Source organism: Anomalospiza imberbis, chromosome 17, assembly GCF_031753505.1.
Source record: "Anomalospiza imberbis isolate Cuckoo-Finch-1a 21T00152 chromosome 17, ASM3175350v1, whole genome shotgun sequence".
Classification (NCBI taxonomy): domain Eukaryota; kingdom Metazoa; phylum Chordata; class Aves; order Passeriformes; family Viduidae; genus Anomalospiza; species Anomalospiza imberbis.
The window spans coordinates 6,343,218-6,360,154 of record NC_089697.1 but is presented as its reverse complement, the minus strand read 5'-3'; the positions used below and the strand labels follow the sequence as shown (position 1 = coordinate 6,360,154).

Genomic DNA, 16,937 nt, shown 5'->3' with positions numbered 1-16,937 from the left:
TGTAACTCACGCCTTAATTGTAATGACACTGAAGCCTAAAAGTGACAGAAAGAAGCTGAGATAATTATTTTCAGTGTGAGACTACGAAACAAGTTGTTAAATCCTTAGTAAAAATAGTGGTGCTGCAAACTATCAAAACCCTTTAAAAATCAGGCAAACTTATAGGAACCTTTTAGGTGTTCTTATCTTTTCTTTATGCAACAACTTCTGGATTCTGTTAAAGCAGGTCCATTAGAGTCTGGCCCAGAAATGTATATTTTCTGGGAAAAATGGTGTCTCTGTCTGCAGGATGTGTGTCAGGGAATGGGAGGAGTAGGGAGAGAGGAAGACAAGGAGTGAGAGCAGCTCAGTGCACACACACCTGCACATAAACCCTCACAGCTTTTTTACATTAAAAATTGTGCATGGTACCATGAGGAGCATCTTTGTGCAATTCTGACATCTCCATCTGAACCTGGGCTTGGGTATTTCTTGGATCCTGGGTATTTAACAAGCAAGTGCTGATCATGATCAGCAAACACCTGTTTGTTTGTTAAATGCTGCATTAAATGCTTCTTGAGTTTCATGCAATAAGAAAATTGTCGTTGAGAAGGATAGACTGCTGTCTGAAATATCAAGAGGAAGTTTTGAGAGAGAGCCCTGCTAAAATGATCTAAGTTATTGGCAAATCATTGCTTAAAAGGAAGTGTTACAATGCAGAAACAATTGGTTTGTGGGTTTTTCCCCCCATTGCTGTACCTGAAAGTTTTAACTGTCCACCTTACTGTATAGTTCTTTTGTTAAAAAGAAGGATTTTTCTACTCAGCCCAATATTTCAGCTTCACCTATTAAATTGTGTTTTGCCATTTATTTAAGCTCTGCTCAGAGGAGGAGATTTATGAAGGAATCTACAGTTCTATGCTGATTGCATGCACCCAAATCTCTCCTAGCCTCTGTTCTGCTCTTAAACAAGTAAACATATAGATGGTATCACACTTAGCAGCTGCACTGAGATAGTCATTAATTAACCACCATCAGGCCAGGCAAACAGCAGATGCTGTGAGGGATGCTGGCAAAAGGTCAAAACAATAACAGGAATTATTTCAAATAATAGATATATGGACAAACACTAGTGTTCTAAGAGTTTGTGCAATCACTTCTCCTAGAACTGTGAGAATGGGATTACTGTGCCTCTCTTAAACTGCACGAGGGGAAAACAATGTAAGTTCTGCACTTGAGCCCCTGATCTGTGGATAGCTGTTTTTTATTGATTTCCTGAGCTTTTCAAGCCTAAGTCACATAAAGCCAGCACAGCATGTGCTCTGCCTAGGATTGGTAAAGGAGCATCATAAACTCGGGACTCATTTTGTGTATTTATGAAGGGGACATAGAAGAAAGTTAGGAACAAACTTTTAGCAGATCCTGTTGAATAGGACATGGGATCATGGTTTTAAACTGAAGGACTCAATTTAGATTAGATACAAGAAAGAAGTTTTTAACACAGAGGGTGGCAAGGCACTGGCACAGGTTGCCCAGGGAGGTGGTAGATGCCCCATTCCTGGAAAAATGCAAGGTCAGGGTGGATGGGGCCCTGAGCAACCTGATCTAGTTGCAGATGTCCCTGCTCATGGCAGGGGAGCTGGAGCAGATGGCCTTTAAATATCCCTTCCAACTCACACTATTCTGTGATTCCATACATTTCTATACTGGTGCCAGCAAGTCAGGCCTAAGGGAGTACACGGCCAATGTAACTAAAAGGTATTGATTTAATTTCCTTCCTCCTAAGACTTAACTGTTGGACTTCTGCTTGCTTTGTTTGCAGTTGAAAGTGCCTTTGCTTTTCATACTAATTCTAAAAAATAGGTGAATTGGCATTACTGCCACTGGATCTGCAGGAAGGCATTTAGTCCATAGTGTATCCTCTGCATAAGAATTCCCATTAACACAAGATTCATTCATATGCAACCTAATCTTTGAGTCATTAAATTTCATGCTAAAATAAAGTTTGCAGTTTGCCATAACTTCTTCTTCTCTATTTGCAATTTCATAATATTTTTAATATTTAACATCAGTATAGCAATGGATGGATTATCTTCTGGTGCTTGTTTGCGTCTTTTGTATGATTCAGGAAAGAAAAACAGTGAAACAACATATGCATAATTCTCAAAATGTTTTGTACTTCAAAAGTTCAGAGCCCTTTACAAAACAACCCCACAGAGAAAGCTAACACATGGTACATTATTCACTTTCCCATCCCATATGAAGAAAGAGACTTTTTTTTTTTTAACTTACCAGCCATGCTCCTTTGCTCCTCTTTGCCTTGGACTTTGTATTTCTGTGAGCAACTGCAGACCTATATGATAAGACTTCAAGCTCTGGCTGTGTTGCAGCATTTATAGGGAAAACTTTAGGCCTCTCCTTATGTTCAAACCAATTATAATTCACATTAGGTGAGTGAGGCAGGTAAGTCATACCAGTGGTCATGTAAACTTCCTAGTAACCCTATATTAGCTCATGGGTTATAGACATTGGACTTGTGCAATTCAGGCCATTTATCCAGAAGGTTGATGAGATGCTTAGAAAAGCAGAGCATTTAATTGCATACCTGGAATCCAGAATTTCACATGCAATGATGCATCACTCAGTAAGGGATGTTTTTTGAGTCAGTATAAATTAATATCTCTTCCCAGTATGATCCAAAGTTGAGTATTCATGCAATAAAAGTATACATTCATAATCAAATTCATATGTTCCCCTCCCTCTGAGTGTACTCATAAGTGTGGAAAAGAAACCCAGAACTTTTCATTTGCCTCATTGGTCCCTTTTTGGGTATCACCACAGTAATGCTTTCGTGTCAGCCCCTCCTTAGAGTCTCTGTGAATTACACTAATGGTATGAATGCTGCAAATGTAGTGTAAACTAGTAGTAACTTGACAAACCACTGAGCACTGAATAGCTTTGATGAGTGGATCCCAAGCAGTAACTCTCCCTGCATGGAGAGAAACTTCATCCCCATAAAATAAAACACTCATTTTGGAGCAAGTACAAATTATGACTTCAATTTGTGTTTCGATGGTGGTTACTCATCTAGTTTCTGACTCTAGACAGAGAACAATAAATGTTAAAATATCTTCATTGACACATACAGGAAATTCTATAGGTACAAAGAAAATGCATTTGTCAGAATGGCCTCATAACATTTCTTTTTGTTTCAGGCTAATCCTTCATTTTCCATATCAGTGCTAGCAAATTGATCACAGATGTCTCTTTCTCTCTTCTGCCCTCCACATACAGGAACTTCTGTTCCCTTACACTTCCTCAGACTTGAACAAGCTATTTTGTCTCTTCATTATTACTTCATCTCACTTATCTACAATGACGAGAAGAGACTGAAGCAATCTCAGGAATGCTAGTGCTTACCTTGAAGAACTTGAAGGGTGGAAATTTCATAAGATCAGAAAGGGGCAAGCACAGTATCTATGCATAAAATGGGGCAAGAGGCATGAAAAAGAGCTGAGAAATTACAGTTGACATCACCTAGTTTGATTCAAATTCCTGGAAAACACTGAAAGAGATGAACTTCTTAGCATCTAGATGAATAACAGCCAGCTAAGACATGCCAAGAAGTCAGCTGAGCCCATCAGAGGAGAAGAAAGAAGTGTCATCTATCACCACATGCTGACTTGGATTTGCAACAAAATCCCACAGGGTATTTTCATAAGTACACTTTGGAAACACTGATTACACAAGATTTCTATTAGTTAACTGCATAAGTTGTTGTTAAAAAACAAATGCTGCATTGCTTCAGTGGCTCACCATCAAACTGGAAGGGCATAGTGGCTGAAGTGCCATTAAAAGCTGCCTTGGAGCACTGACATTTTAAATATGCTCTTTTCTGTTGGTAATGTTGTTCAGCTGAAGCATTATGCTAGCCCAGGGCTGATCTCAGCTCGATAATGTCAAGACTACAAAGAATGGAGAACTTAAAAATATAGAAGGATCAAGCTGAATCAGTGTAAAACAGAGAACTGCAGAGATGACATGATTTTTGAAAAAGATGATAAGTGGTTATGGAAAGAGGAGATCAACTGAGAAGTAATGGTCTTTAAAAGTTCAGTCTTTGACTGAAGACACTGAAGTGAAACAATAAAATGTTGTCAGCGAAGAAAAATGTTTAGTTAGACCCTCTGGGTAGGTTGTCAAGATGTTTGGTTTTTTTTTTCCCATGGAGATTAAGAATAGCCTCAATGCATATTTGTCAGGGATAACACACGTGTGTAGCTGAGCTGCCCTGGGGGCATTGATTTTGGTGTCAAAGCTGTGACAGTGACACTTTCCCCCCCATTGCTTATTGTAGGCACCTGACGCTGAGCTGCGTGGGCTAGGGAGCACCTCCGCAGGGCAATGGAGCATTCTGCATCCAGGGCTGGTGCAGCCTCATCTGCCTCGGTTCTGCTCTGTTGCTTGGCTGACCTGCCCACAGTGAATGCACTTCACATTGTGTCCTGTGGTGAAGGGTCACCAATTTCCCAACCACTGTGACACACAAGCCTGCAGACTGCGTGTCACATTCATCTCAAGAACTGCTCAGTTCAAAGGAGTGATAAAATATTTTGCATAGAAAGAGGGAGGTTAGCACTGTGTCTGTCCAATGTTGCATCTGCCAGTTCAAGCCAGCTCACAAGCATCACCTGGAAGCCCCACAGCAATGTAATAGATAATTCTTCACAAGATAATCCTTTCTCCATTATCTTATGAAGGAAAAATCTGTCCCACCTTCAATCATTTGGTCACTTGTTCCCAAAAGAGGGAAGTTACAGAACTGACCTGAAAATAGTTGGGTTTTTTGTGTGTGCAGAGAAAAGCCACCTCCTTTTTAGAATCCATTAGAGTTCATTGGCATTCCATACCTTAGAGCAATGTGTTTCACATGCTAATTATGAGTTGTGTAAATAATATTCTAAACATTCCCTTCCTTAACTTAAGATCCACTGGTTTTTATATTATCAGGATTAAAAGGTACCCAAGGCTTTGCTTCACTTTATTGTTCAGTGCTTTGTATTTCTCTATAATATCATGTCTTATGTTATTATATTCCTCCAAATTACATAATATCAGATTTCCCAGTCTCTTTTCAGGCTGATACCATAGTTTGAATATGTTGTGCATTTCTGAAACTAGTTCAGTTCCTTCTGTATGCTTTTGTGATATATATGAAAAAGAATTGAAACATCATCCTGTAGGGAAAATACACTATAAGTCAATTGGTGACAATGATTTTTAGTATTTCCTGATCTATTTTCTATTAATGCCACTTTTGTTGTTAGTTCAGCACTTGCTCAGCTTAGCCCACAAGACAGTGTTTGTTCATCCTGTACAAAGGAATTATGTCATAAGAAGATATAAAATAACATGCCTGGACAAGATGTTTAGCTGTGCGGATAGGTAAAATGGATATACTGGAAATTGTGTGAAGAGAGGCTGCACAACAAGCTGATGTGTGAATTCAATAATGTTAAAGGAGAGAATTGGAGTGTATCAAATGAACTGGCACAGGATTTGTAAATTGGGTGCTCAGGGAGCTGGTAACCACAAGGAAAATGCTGCAATAGCTGGAAAGGCAAAGGAAACAATTGTTTGAGAAGGAAGAAAATATTGTCATTAGAGAGAAGCCAAACAATTGTGAAAGACTAAGGTACAGGATTAAGGAGATCAGGAATTGGGATGGAGCACAGCTGGAAGTGGAGAGGAAGATGAAAAGCTGATGCATTTGAGATAAAAGAGAAATAGAGACATTAAAGATAGAAAGGCTATGGGGAAGCAGAAATCCAGACATTCTGGTATCTTATTCATGGAAGAAATATTCCCCTACAAGAGGAGAAAATGAAAATAATGAAGGAAAATAAAAGTGACTTAAAGATGGAGAAAACTGAAGTAGAATGATGGTTTGTATTTATTGGAGTGGAAGAAGAGTAAAACTGAGGAAGAGGAGAATGAAGAGTGAGGAAATGTCATCAGAAGGAGGTACTGGGGGAATGCCTAGACTGGGGATAGTGGGGAGGGATATGAGTACAAGAGAGAGAAAAAGGATCTGGCATAAAGGGAATGGAAGCTTTAAGGGAATCAAGGAAGAAAAGGGAGGGGATAGTGAGTAACAAAGTACAGAATCAGCATATATACATAAATACTGTATTTCAATGACTTCATCGAAATTCAAGCTGCTCTAAAATAGTTAGAAACCTTGTGTAAGAAACAACAACATGCGCATAGCTTTTCCATGTTTTCAGTTGTTTCTGCTGGTGTAATAAGCAACTGTTCCATCCTTCAAATCATGTTTGCTGTGTGACCTTGGACACAGCAACAGCACTGCTAGAATAGCTATGGAATTTTGGCAACGCTGAATCTGTGCTTAGAATTTAAAGTAAGACTTCACCTGGGACCAAGTGCTTGCATCTCTGTCAACAGAGCCTTTGACTCAAGGCTGGGCATTCTCTTCTTTCAGCAGGAAATCAGGTAGCACTACATGCTGTGCCTGTGCATAATTAGGAAGTTTTAGGAAACGTTCCACAGTTCTCCAGCTCCCTTGGCAGTGGACTGCTGAGAGTCTAACAGTCTGCAAAGCAGGAAACTGCCAAGGACAGAGGCTGCTGGGGAGTCAGCAAGATGCCGTCGGGGGTTTTTTGCGTCAGAGCATTGGAAAATCCCAACGGTTGTTCCTGCTGCCAAGCAGGGCACACCCTGCCAGGAGGGCAGCTACTGTGGGATAGGGAACACCTCTCCTAGAAGCCGTGGTGGCTATCCACAGCTCTGTCAAACCAGCGGTCCCTTTTCTCCTGGGCACTTCCTGCAGCTCTATTGTGCATCTCCATCCCTTTCCTTGTTCTGTTTTCTTGCAGCAGGGACAATCAGACAGGCACTTACAGATTTAGAAGGGCTGTAACGAGATGGTTAGGAGGTCAAAGTGTAGTTCCATAGTGAATAATTGTGCCTAATGCTGACTCTGAAAGAGAACTCTTTGGAATATATGAGTGCCAAGAAACAGGTCTTGCCCGCAGTATACTGGGCTACAAGCACTGTGTCATGGTTTGGGGGAGGTTTTCTCCTCAGTCACTGGCATAGAATTAACCTGAACTACCCCAACCTGTTCTGCAGAACCCAGCACTGTACATTGGAGCTGCCTCTGTAGCTCATCTTTACTCACAGCCACACAACTTTGCTCAGTTTCAAATCAGACTGAAGACATTTCTGGCCACCAGTGACCTGGCATCTTACTTAGCTATGAGCACATCCTGTGCTTGCTTTGAGTTCCTCCAGGAAGAAAGCATTTGGTCAGAGTGGAATGCATGACTATGGCTAAATTAGAGTATAATCCATCTAGGTCCCACACTGGACTCAATCTATTAGTCTGGAGTAAGAGTGAAAAAGATTTGGGGAGAGATTGGAAACATGACAATCAAACAAAGGCACTTTCTGAGGATTATTTCCAAGGCAAGAGATCAGCCTTTATTTTCATTTTAGAGAGTTAAGTGAGTCTCATTGCCTTGTTTGTTTCTCTCAGGCAAATGAAACTTCTCTAACAAGAAGGTGAGTGCTTCCCATTGTAAGAGAATGGTGGCAGCTCTCTTAGAACCATCAGACAGGATAACAGCAGAAGTTTACTATTTTTGGACAGGATTTACTTTTGAAAGTCTGAAGCCACTTGTAACTGTGAAAGAGAGGAAGGGGCATAGGTCGGTCACATGTTATAGCTTTGATGCTATCCATTTTGTGTCCCTGAAACACAATAATTTTATAGCAAGGATATCCACAACACTATCAGCTTACCTTGAACACTTGTTTTTTAACAATTTTTCCCCTAAAACTTAGTATCTGTAGCGAGTAGAATTAATTGTTTACAGCTGGGCAAACTGGCAAGATTAGGCACTGTAAGTAGTGTGTCTTAGTCCCATCCCACTACATCACTGTCAGATCTTTTGTCCTATAAAAATGTTTTCCTTTGGAGATTTTTTAGCAAATAACTTTATAAAAGAAACTGCAGTAGTTTATCCTTTGTATTTAGCAGTATAACCTTTGGCATGACCCAGTGGCCACACACAGAAAGAACCAGTCACTGGTACCAGATACCTTACCATTTTTAAACTGCTGCTGCTGGGAATAACAATAATAACATTGACTATTGCAATTGATTCTGGCTTTTTTCTTGCCATTCAATGTAAAATACTTTCTGAGAAGCCTTGAAATCTTCAGGGCTTTAAGCCTTGCAGTTTCTGTTCTATATTTGAAATTGGGTTTCTAAACCTCACACATACAGGTGAACAGAAATACTCATTTTCCTGGCTCTCTCTCTGTTCAGGTTGCTCATATTAGTACAGCAGTGCATGTGTCACTGTACACAAATGTTTAGGACATTTCCTGTAATTTCATACTCAGGGCTAGTTTTGAGAAACCAACTTGTTTCAACAGTTATTTCTTCTTTGTGAACTGTGAAATAAGAAGTTATTGGTGTAACAGCAGAAATTGTAAGTGTGCCAAGTCCCTTCCTTTGGGCAAAAGGGGAAAAACGTATTGCCTCAAAATGACAAGCCATTTCAAGCCTGCCATGTCCCCACTTCCCTAATAGTTCTCTCTCCTTTGACATTCTCCTGCAAGCACACACTTTTACATTTTCTTGAAATTTTTAAACAATCAGCTGGGAGCAGCTACTGATGTAAAATGAACATAGCAAAGCTAAATGTGAGACTGTATAGAAGGGGAAGGTTATTTTATTTTAAACAAAACTGATTTCAGTCAGTCACGTTTATTCTCCTGCAGATTTCATTCAGTCAGTCTTTCAAACTTGTTTTTCATACCTGCATTTTAACAAGGACTAAGATGTGTATGTCTGGCTAGTCCAACCAGGATTACTTGTGGTGCAACTGAGGACAAAGGATGCCAGTTTGGGAGTCATCAGGTTTCCTGGGTTCTTTTTGCTGGGTGACCACATGCTGACTTTGGAATTGCCTTTTGCACCCTTCAGGGACCCAGGTCTGTGAGTCATTGGGCAATGCTATTGATTGGCTGCCTGTCCTTTTGTCTCCTGCTCTGAGAAAAGTCTGTCTTTAGGTTTATTTCTAGACGAGGGAAGTACAGTGTCTCAAACAGGTGAAAAGCTATAGAGGGTCCTGGGCTGAGGACTGTACCTCTCACAATGAAGTTACACCTGGAGGAACTTCTGTGCTGGTCATTCTGACAGAGCACCACCCATTCCCCACGCAAGGCCACCAGTGTAAACTAGCTCACTCACTTGTTAAAGCATAAATGGTACTTGAGGTTTCTTGGTGGCTTTTTAGTCATGAAACTCAGTGCTATGAACACTTTTGGAAGGAGGACAGTGAGATGAAGCCTCTGGAATGACTGTAAATACATTAGTGCTCTTTTGTATACTATTGCTCCATTGAGTGTTACCCAACAGAAACAACAGTGCTGTACAGGCTTTGTAAGAGGAGTTTCTGAGCTCAGGTACTGGTAGCTTTGTTTGAGAGGGTCTGCACTGTTCTTTCAGCCACAGATGTGGTTGTGGTTGAATAATGGCCTGCACTTCCTGGAAGCTCATTAAATGTCATCCACATTGTAGGCAGTCAAAGGTTGAGAGTGCTGGGGGTTAGGCATGCTTACATGAGGGACTGAGAGAGAATATCCAATAGTAGAATAACACTGAAACAGAATAAAACCAGCGTTTTATTGAAGATGTTGCAGGTGAGTGTAAGATGATGATCCTACCTGTCTAATAGTGAAAGGTGCTGTATTTAATGTTTCCAGAATTTTAACCCTCTACTGTATGATGGTGAGTGATGTATTAGGGCCTTTCCTTTAAAGGAAGCAAAATAAAACAGGAATAAAATGCCACCACCGTGCTAAAGGAAAAAAAAAGGCAAATACATAACTTAAACAGGATATCAGTTAAAAAAAAATGTCAAGCTTATCTGTTTGTTACAGGAATGCAGCCAATGAGAGCAAATGTTAAAAGACAACAGACAAAATATCTGGGAAGGGTGAATCTCCTACACAAGGAAGTGTTCCAACCTCTTTAACTCTGATAACTACAGAGGATAATTGCTCATTATTTCTGTCTTCCACTTGCACACTGCCACTATTATTACTTGTTGTCTATCTTGGCTTTACTTCAGATGATTCTGTTTGTAATATTACCTGCATTTGTTAAACCAGAAAGATACCATGCTTGGTTTTTAGATTGTCATGGCTGGAGTCGAAGACACCAGATAAACATAATCAAACTAAAGTCATCAAATCAAATATATCTCATGGAAAGCTGTCTCCATCTCCAAAAGAAACCAAATTTCTTCTGGTGATTAGGAGAGTATCTCGAGTATCTCACTAGCATGTACTGCCAAGTCTGTATTTTGTAATACAAAGTATGATATATACACATATATTTGTGTGCGATGAGGCATTATTCTTTAAAAGCTACAAGGCACCAAGTTATTATCCCAGGTAGATGGTTGTCAAGTGACCAAGGCTACGGAAAAGGAAGTGGGAGAACTGTCCAAATTATAAAGCTCAGAGATCAATTTCAGTAAGGCTCAATTAGTGCTACCCCAGGAATTGTAACTGGGGAAATGGGAAAACAGACAGCTAGAAGATAATAAATAATGTCAATGTCAAATAAACATTGTTTATCCACAACTCCAATTTAAAGCAGTTTTAGGAGATTTAAATTTTCACAGCAGTAACTTTGCCAGTATCAGCAGACTGCAAGGAAAATTACTGGAAAGGATTGGAATGGAGTTGGAACCTGGTCTTGAAGAGTCACAGCTTCACTGAGCTACCTGTGCCAGTGTCTCACCATCCTCTCAGTAAAGAATTTCTTCCTAATACCGAATCTAAACCTATTATCTTTCACTTTAAAACCATCTTCCCTTGCCCTGTCATTACATGTTCTTATAAATAGTCTCTCTTCATCTTTCTTGTAGGCTGTCCTCAGGGATTAGCCCTACAACATCAGGGAACGGCCATCAAGAACTCCGGGCTCGTGTCTGCAGACCCCGGCAAGGATCACGCCAAGGCACGGGCAGTGAGGAGAACGTGAAGAAACCGCTGCAAAACGCTGGAAAACCGCTGGAAAACCGCTCAAACCTTCCATCGGCGCCCGGCCTCGTCCAGCCCTGCTCCAAAGCTTCTGCCTGTCGGCACACGCTGCCCAAAGCCGGGCTGGGAGCTGTGCGCGACCCCAAACCCCGGCTCGGGGCAATTGTATCTGTCCCGGACCCCAAACCCCGGCTCGGGGCTGTCCCGGACCCCAAACCCCGGCTCGGGGCAATTGTATCTGTCCCGGACCCCAAATCCCGGACCCCAAACCCCAGCTCGGGGCTGTCCCGGACCCCGAACCCCAGCTCGGGGCTGTCCCGGACCCCGAGCCCCGGCTCAGGGCAATTGTATCTGTCCCGGACCCCAAATCCCGGACCCCAAACCCCAGCTCGGGGCTGTCCCGGACCCCGAACCCCAGCTCGGGGCTGTCCCGGACCCCGAACCCCGGCTCGGGGCTGTCCCGGACCCCAAGCCCCGGCTCAGGGTCCCCGCCCGGGAGCCCCGGCCGCCCGCGCTGCGCTGCTGCCGCCTGTCGGCCTGAGCCAGGCACTGCAGGTGTCGGCGCACGCAGCGCGCGACCCAGCAGAACCACGGAACCACAGAACCACAGAACCACAGAACCACAGAGCTATGGAACCACAGAACCACAGAACCACAGAACCACAGAACCACAGAACCACAGAGCTATGGAACCACAGAACCACAGAACCACAGAACCACAGAACCACAGAACCACAGAACCACAGAGCTATGGAACCACAGAACCACAGAACCACGGAACCACAGAACCACAGAACCACAGAGCTATGGAACCACAGAACCACAGAACCACAGAGCTATGGAACCACAGAACCACAGAACCACAGAACCACAGAGCTACGGAACCACAGAACCACAGAAACACAGAAACACAGGGCTACGGAACCACAGAAACACAGAACCAAAGAGCTATGGAACCACAGAACCACAGAACCACAGAACCACAGAACCACAGAACCACAGAGCTACGGAACCACAGAACCACAGAGCTACGGAACCACAGAAACACAGAACCACAGGGCTACGGAACCACAGAAACACAGAACCAAAGAGCTATGGAACCACAGAACCACAGAACCACAGAACCACAGAACCACAGAGCTACGGAACCACAGAACCACAGAGCTACGGAACCACAGAACCACAGAGCTACGGAACCACAGAAACACAGAACCAAAGAGCTATGGAACCACAGAACCACAGAACCACAGAGCTATGGAACCACAGAACCACAGAACCACAGAGCTATGGAACCACAGAATCACAGAACCACAGAACCACGGAACCACAGAGCTATGGAACCACAGAACCACAGAGCTACGGAACCACAGAACCACAGAACCACGGAACCACAGAGCTATGGAACCACAGAACCACAGAGCTACGGAACCACAGAACCACAGAACCACGGAACCACAGAAACACAGAGCTACAGAACCACAGAACCACAGAACCACAGAAACACAGAGCCACAGAGCTACGGAATCACAGAAACACAAAACCACAGAACCACAGAGCTACGGAACCACAGAAACACAGAGCCACGGAACCACAGAAACACAGAGCCACAGAGCCACGGAACCACAGAGCTACAGAGCCACAGAGCTACGGAACCACAGAAACACAAAACCTCAGAGCCACAGAATCACGGAACCACAGAACCACCGAATCACAGAATCACAGAATCATGGAATGAACTCGGTTGGAAATGAGGTTGGAAATGAGCTTTTGAGATCATCCAGTCCAACCTATGCCCTAACACCTCCTCATCAACTAAATCATGGCACTGAGTGCCACATCCAGTCTTTTTTAAAACACCACCCAGGAACGGTGACTCCACCACCTCTCTGGGCAGAAAATTCCATTGCCCAATCACTTTTTCAGTGAAGAATTTTTTTCTAACGTCTAACCTAAACCTCCCTTGGCCCCCACCTGGCTACAACTGCACCATGTCCAGTGTCCATGCGGGCTGACTGAGCCTCATTGCACGCTCAGCTGCAGCAGAGAGCGCCACAGCATCCCCAAAATGCTGCTCGAGAAAGAGCTGACCAACCATGGGTCTTGGCCCACCCCCTCACCCCAATAATTGGCCACCCTTACCATCAAAAGCATTTAAATACAGCGAGATGCACAGGGCTGTACTCCCACTCCCCTGTTTCCTGCCTCTCTTCTTGACTCAACTGCTTTTAATGTAAAAACCCTCATGGATTTCCAAGCAAAAGCAATTAATGTAGTATTAAAAGGAACAGAAGAAGAAACTGGCTCTTATGTATTGCTCTTGACGAGGAGGACATGTGGAAACTTTGGGACAGCCTTTTTTGGCTCTCATGCTAGATTAATTAATATTTACAATGCTTTGCTTCATTTGAATGGAGCTTTTTGTGATTTATTTCTAATATATCTTCAGAAATGTAGCCCTGGCCTGTCAACACAGACAGGAATTGAATTAAAATAGGCTGTGGCTTGGTTCCTGGCATTTATTTACTGCTCTTGTAGTGAACATCAGGTTATGTTGTTTGCAGTGGTCAATAACCTCCCTTTCTGTTAGGAGTGTATGTGTGTATAAGGAGAGCCTTCCACCGTGCCTGTGCAGAGAAGTCCCCCCAGCACAGGTAGGTGGGTGTGCCAGGTACCAGTGCAAGCTGAGCGCTGTGCCCTGGAAACACCTGGAGCCAGGAACCATCCTCCACCTAACAAAGGCCTCAAGACCTGTGTCTCCAGCCAGGGTGGGGAGAGTCATCATCCAGAGACTCTGAAGAGCCCCAGAGACAAAAATCACCACTGGAGAGGGGTACATAGACTGTAAGGGCACAAAACTTCAGGGATTTCTTTGTTCAGGGTGCGTGTCCGCAGGCACCAGTCTGAGCCGTTCCTATTGTTGTACCTCTCAATTATTAAATTATTTTCCCCCCTGCAATTGAGTACCTGACACTACCAAAGGAAACCTAGGGTAAGAAATGTCTTTAACACCTGTATGCTTGCACATTTATAACAGTAAAATTTTCCTCTGGAAGTGCATGTAGAGATGGTGGGGTGCCCCATGTGTCACTGGGGGGACATAAGAGTCCCCGAGGGTCAGTGGCAGAAGCCATGGGATGACGAGGTAAGAGGAGCAGTGGCTTTGAGCTCAGGAGTGGAATGGTGAGGCAGGAGTGAGGAAGAGAGCAGCAGCTTGGAGCTGAACAGGGCGCATGAGAGGTCCTCTGGGCAAAGGCATTCCTGGCATCCCCCGGGCACCTTCAGGGTGCCCCGGCTGGCTTTGAGCTGGGCCACCTCCCTGTGTGCAGGGCAGGGTCTTTGCTGTCCTTGGCCTTCTGCCGTTGTGCTCCTCTGGGTGCCTGGAGAGAGGGGAGCCCTGCAAGGGGGTGAGAGCCCTTGTCTGCACAGCTGAGGGGGGAAATGGAGCTCTGCCAGCCCCCAGCCCACCCTGCAAGCAGGGCAGGGCCTTCACCTCAGCCCCAGCCTTGCCCCTTCTTCCTGAGGACTGGAAACAATTGAAGGTGCAAATAAACCTCTTTTTTTTTTTTTTTTTTTTTTTTTTTAATCTGTTTTCATAAGCCTCCCTCGTTTGATTTTTGGGTTTGTTTTTTTCAGGAATCTGATGGTTGCTCTACATAAGTGAATACTGAGTAATATTTATTACGTTTTCTTTGGTATTTTCTGAGGTAGTGTGTTTGTAGCTGTGTGACAACGTGTCACACTGATAGACCTTGGATGTCAATACAGTAAGTCTCCTGAAATGGGATGAAACACTTAAAAATAATTTAATCTATCATTGACCTTTATCATTCCCAAAAATGTGATAAACCACAAAGTTTAGAAGGGAATTGAGAAGAGGATTGTAAAATAGCTCTTTCAGTTTTGGGTTACTGCAGGAACCGCAGATACTCTGACTTAAGCTCTTATGTCCATTTGAAATTAACTTCTAAAACTCTAACGCTGCCATTCTCACACCACTTGAAAGAATGCTCTTTTTTTTCAATTTTCTAATAAGGGAATACATTCAGTTCAGAAAATGTTATTCTGATTACAACAGCTCAATTGAATGTAAATGAAAAGTAGCTCCAAGAGCTCAGACATACCTTCCTTATTTTAGTGAGCTTTATAGGCAGCTGCATTTCAATCTGACACATCAAAGCTCAAAGGAATCGTGTGCTTTGTGCAAGAGTACTCATTCTGAATGTCACTGGGTATTGACAGAACTTTGAAGATATCTGGTCATCATTTGTAATGAAATTAGAGGTGAATTCTGAGGGCCCATGTGCCTGCCTGTTCTTACCATGAATATGTTGAGCTTTTTTTAGTGTATATTGGAGTTAAGTGTGTGTGGCTGCCTTGTACATTCTAGTAGGAGGCCCAGTTTATTCAGGATTTTCTGTGTGCTGCTGCACCATACAAGAACCCGTTTGCTTCTAGCCTGTGTCTTTTCTGCCACTTTGACTAAGATTTGCTACAATAGTTGATATTAAACTGGGAATGATATGGCCAAAACCATACCCGGACTGGGAATCAGAAATTATTTCAAATGCTTTGTGTTTGCTTGTCTTCATAGAATTAAATTATTTCAGGAAGTATTTGATGTGGACGGAGGAAGATTATGCCTTAGGAAGCTCCTCTTTCCCACCAAATCCTAGGACTGATGTTCCATGGCGACCTCACTAAAAAAGTGGCTTTTTTAATGACTGTAATGTCCCACAAATGAGCGCTAGGGGATGCTGCACTCCTACACAATTTCGTGACTGCATGTTGGAAAATACCAATTTTCTGGCCTTATTACCATTCCTTTCCACACAAAAAAATAGGGAAAAGAAGCTTTTGGTCATGCTATCCAACAAAGCTATTTTATTGATAAGTATTCAAGTGAATAGAAATAGAGATTTTTTTAAATTCCTTGCTAATTGTCTTTCCTATTAGGTATAAATGTCCTTTTTATGTGAGTATAAAGACGTTTATTTGTAAATATTTATCATATAGAAACATCCAAGTCAAGACCATAACCCTAGTTCAATTAATTGCATGCAGAAGTAGGTAGAGAAAATAAGAAGCACTATACACAAATCTACAGAGCTCTTTAGTCCAGGTCTCAAATTGTAGAAATTGCCCTTTGAGAATAAACACAGAACAATTTGTAGGTCTGAAATTTGTTACAGAGCAAAGCTGGTCATTCTCCACTAGAAAATGTTTTTCCTTTAAATAATTCACATTGTTTTCAAGTGCTTATACAAACAAAATATGAATATTTAGATGTTTGACAATTATGTAAACTTTCATAATATTTTTAAATGAAAAACAAAATATAAAAACAGATGTAGGTAACATTCTTCAATTAAAAGAATACATTTGGAACAAGCAGGAATGATGAACTTACTTTTCAAATAATTGAAAAGTTGCTATTTAGAGATTGCATTTTCTTTACAAATGTTTGCAAATAGAGGCAATATTAGGGAGAATTTTTAATTTTTATACATGAGTTATAGATGACCAGTTTTGGTATGTGAAATTATACAGTCAGCTGTGTTTGAAGTTTCTGCTGAGAGCCCTACCTTAGGACAAGGTGCTCTGTTCTTAAGCAGCATTTGTTTGTCAGAATCTCTTTTCTGGGTTGTGGACCATCAGAAAAAAAGGTAATTTTTGGGGTTTTATTTGAAATGTTTGTGGTATTCTATGCTGTCTATCAAGATCTAAGTTTTTAACAACTGCATACACATGCAAATATCTCCAAGTGTCTGTGCTCTTTATATGGTTGAAATATTGCGTTCAGGTTCACTTTTGACTCCCCTCACATGTGACAACTGTCCACTCTAATGTCATATAAGGATATTGTGGCCTTTAAT

General features: G+C 42.3%; 1 long non-coding RNA gene across 1 annotated transcript; it reads right to left on the bottom strand.

Annotated features, from left to right (window-relative positions):
- Positions 1-8,713: 8,713 nt before the first annotated feature.
- LOC137484068 (uncharacterized) lies at positions 8,714-9,395 on the bottom strand. The gene is made up of 2 exons (XR_011004741.1): positions 9,263-9,395; positions 8,714-9,178 (listed from the first exon to the last, which is right to left on the bottom strand). It is a non-coding gene; the product is annotated as an uncharacterized lncRNA (long non-coding RNA).
- Between the last annotated feature and the right edge of the window lie 7,542 nt (positions 9,396-16,937).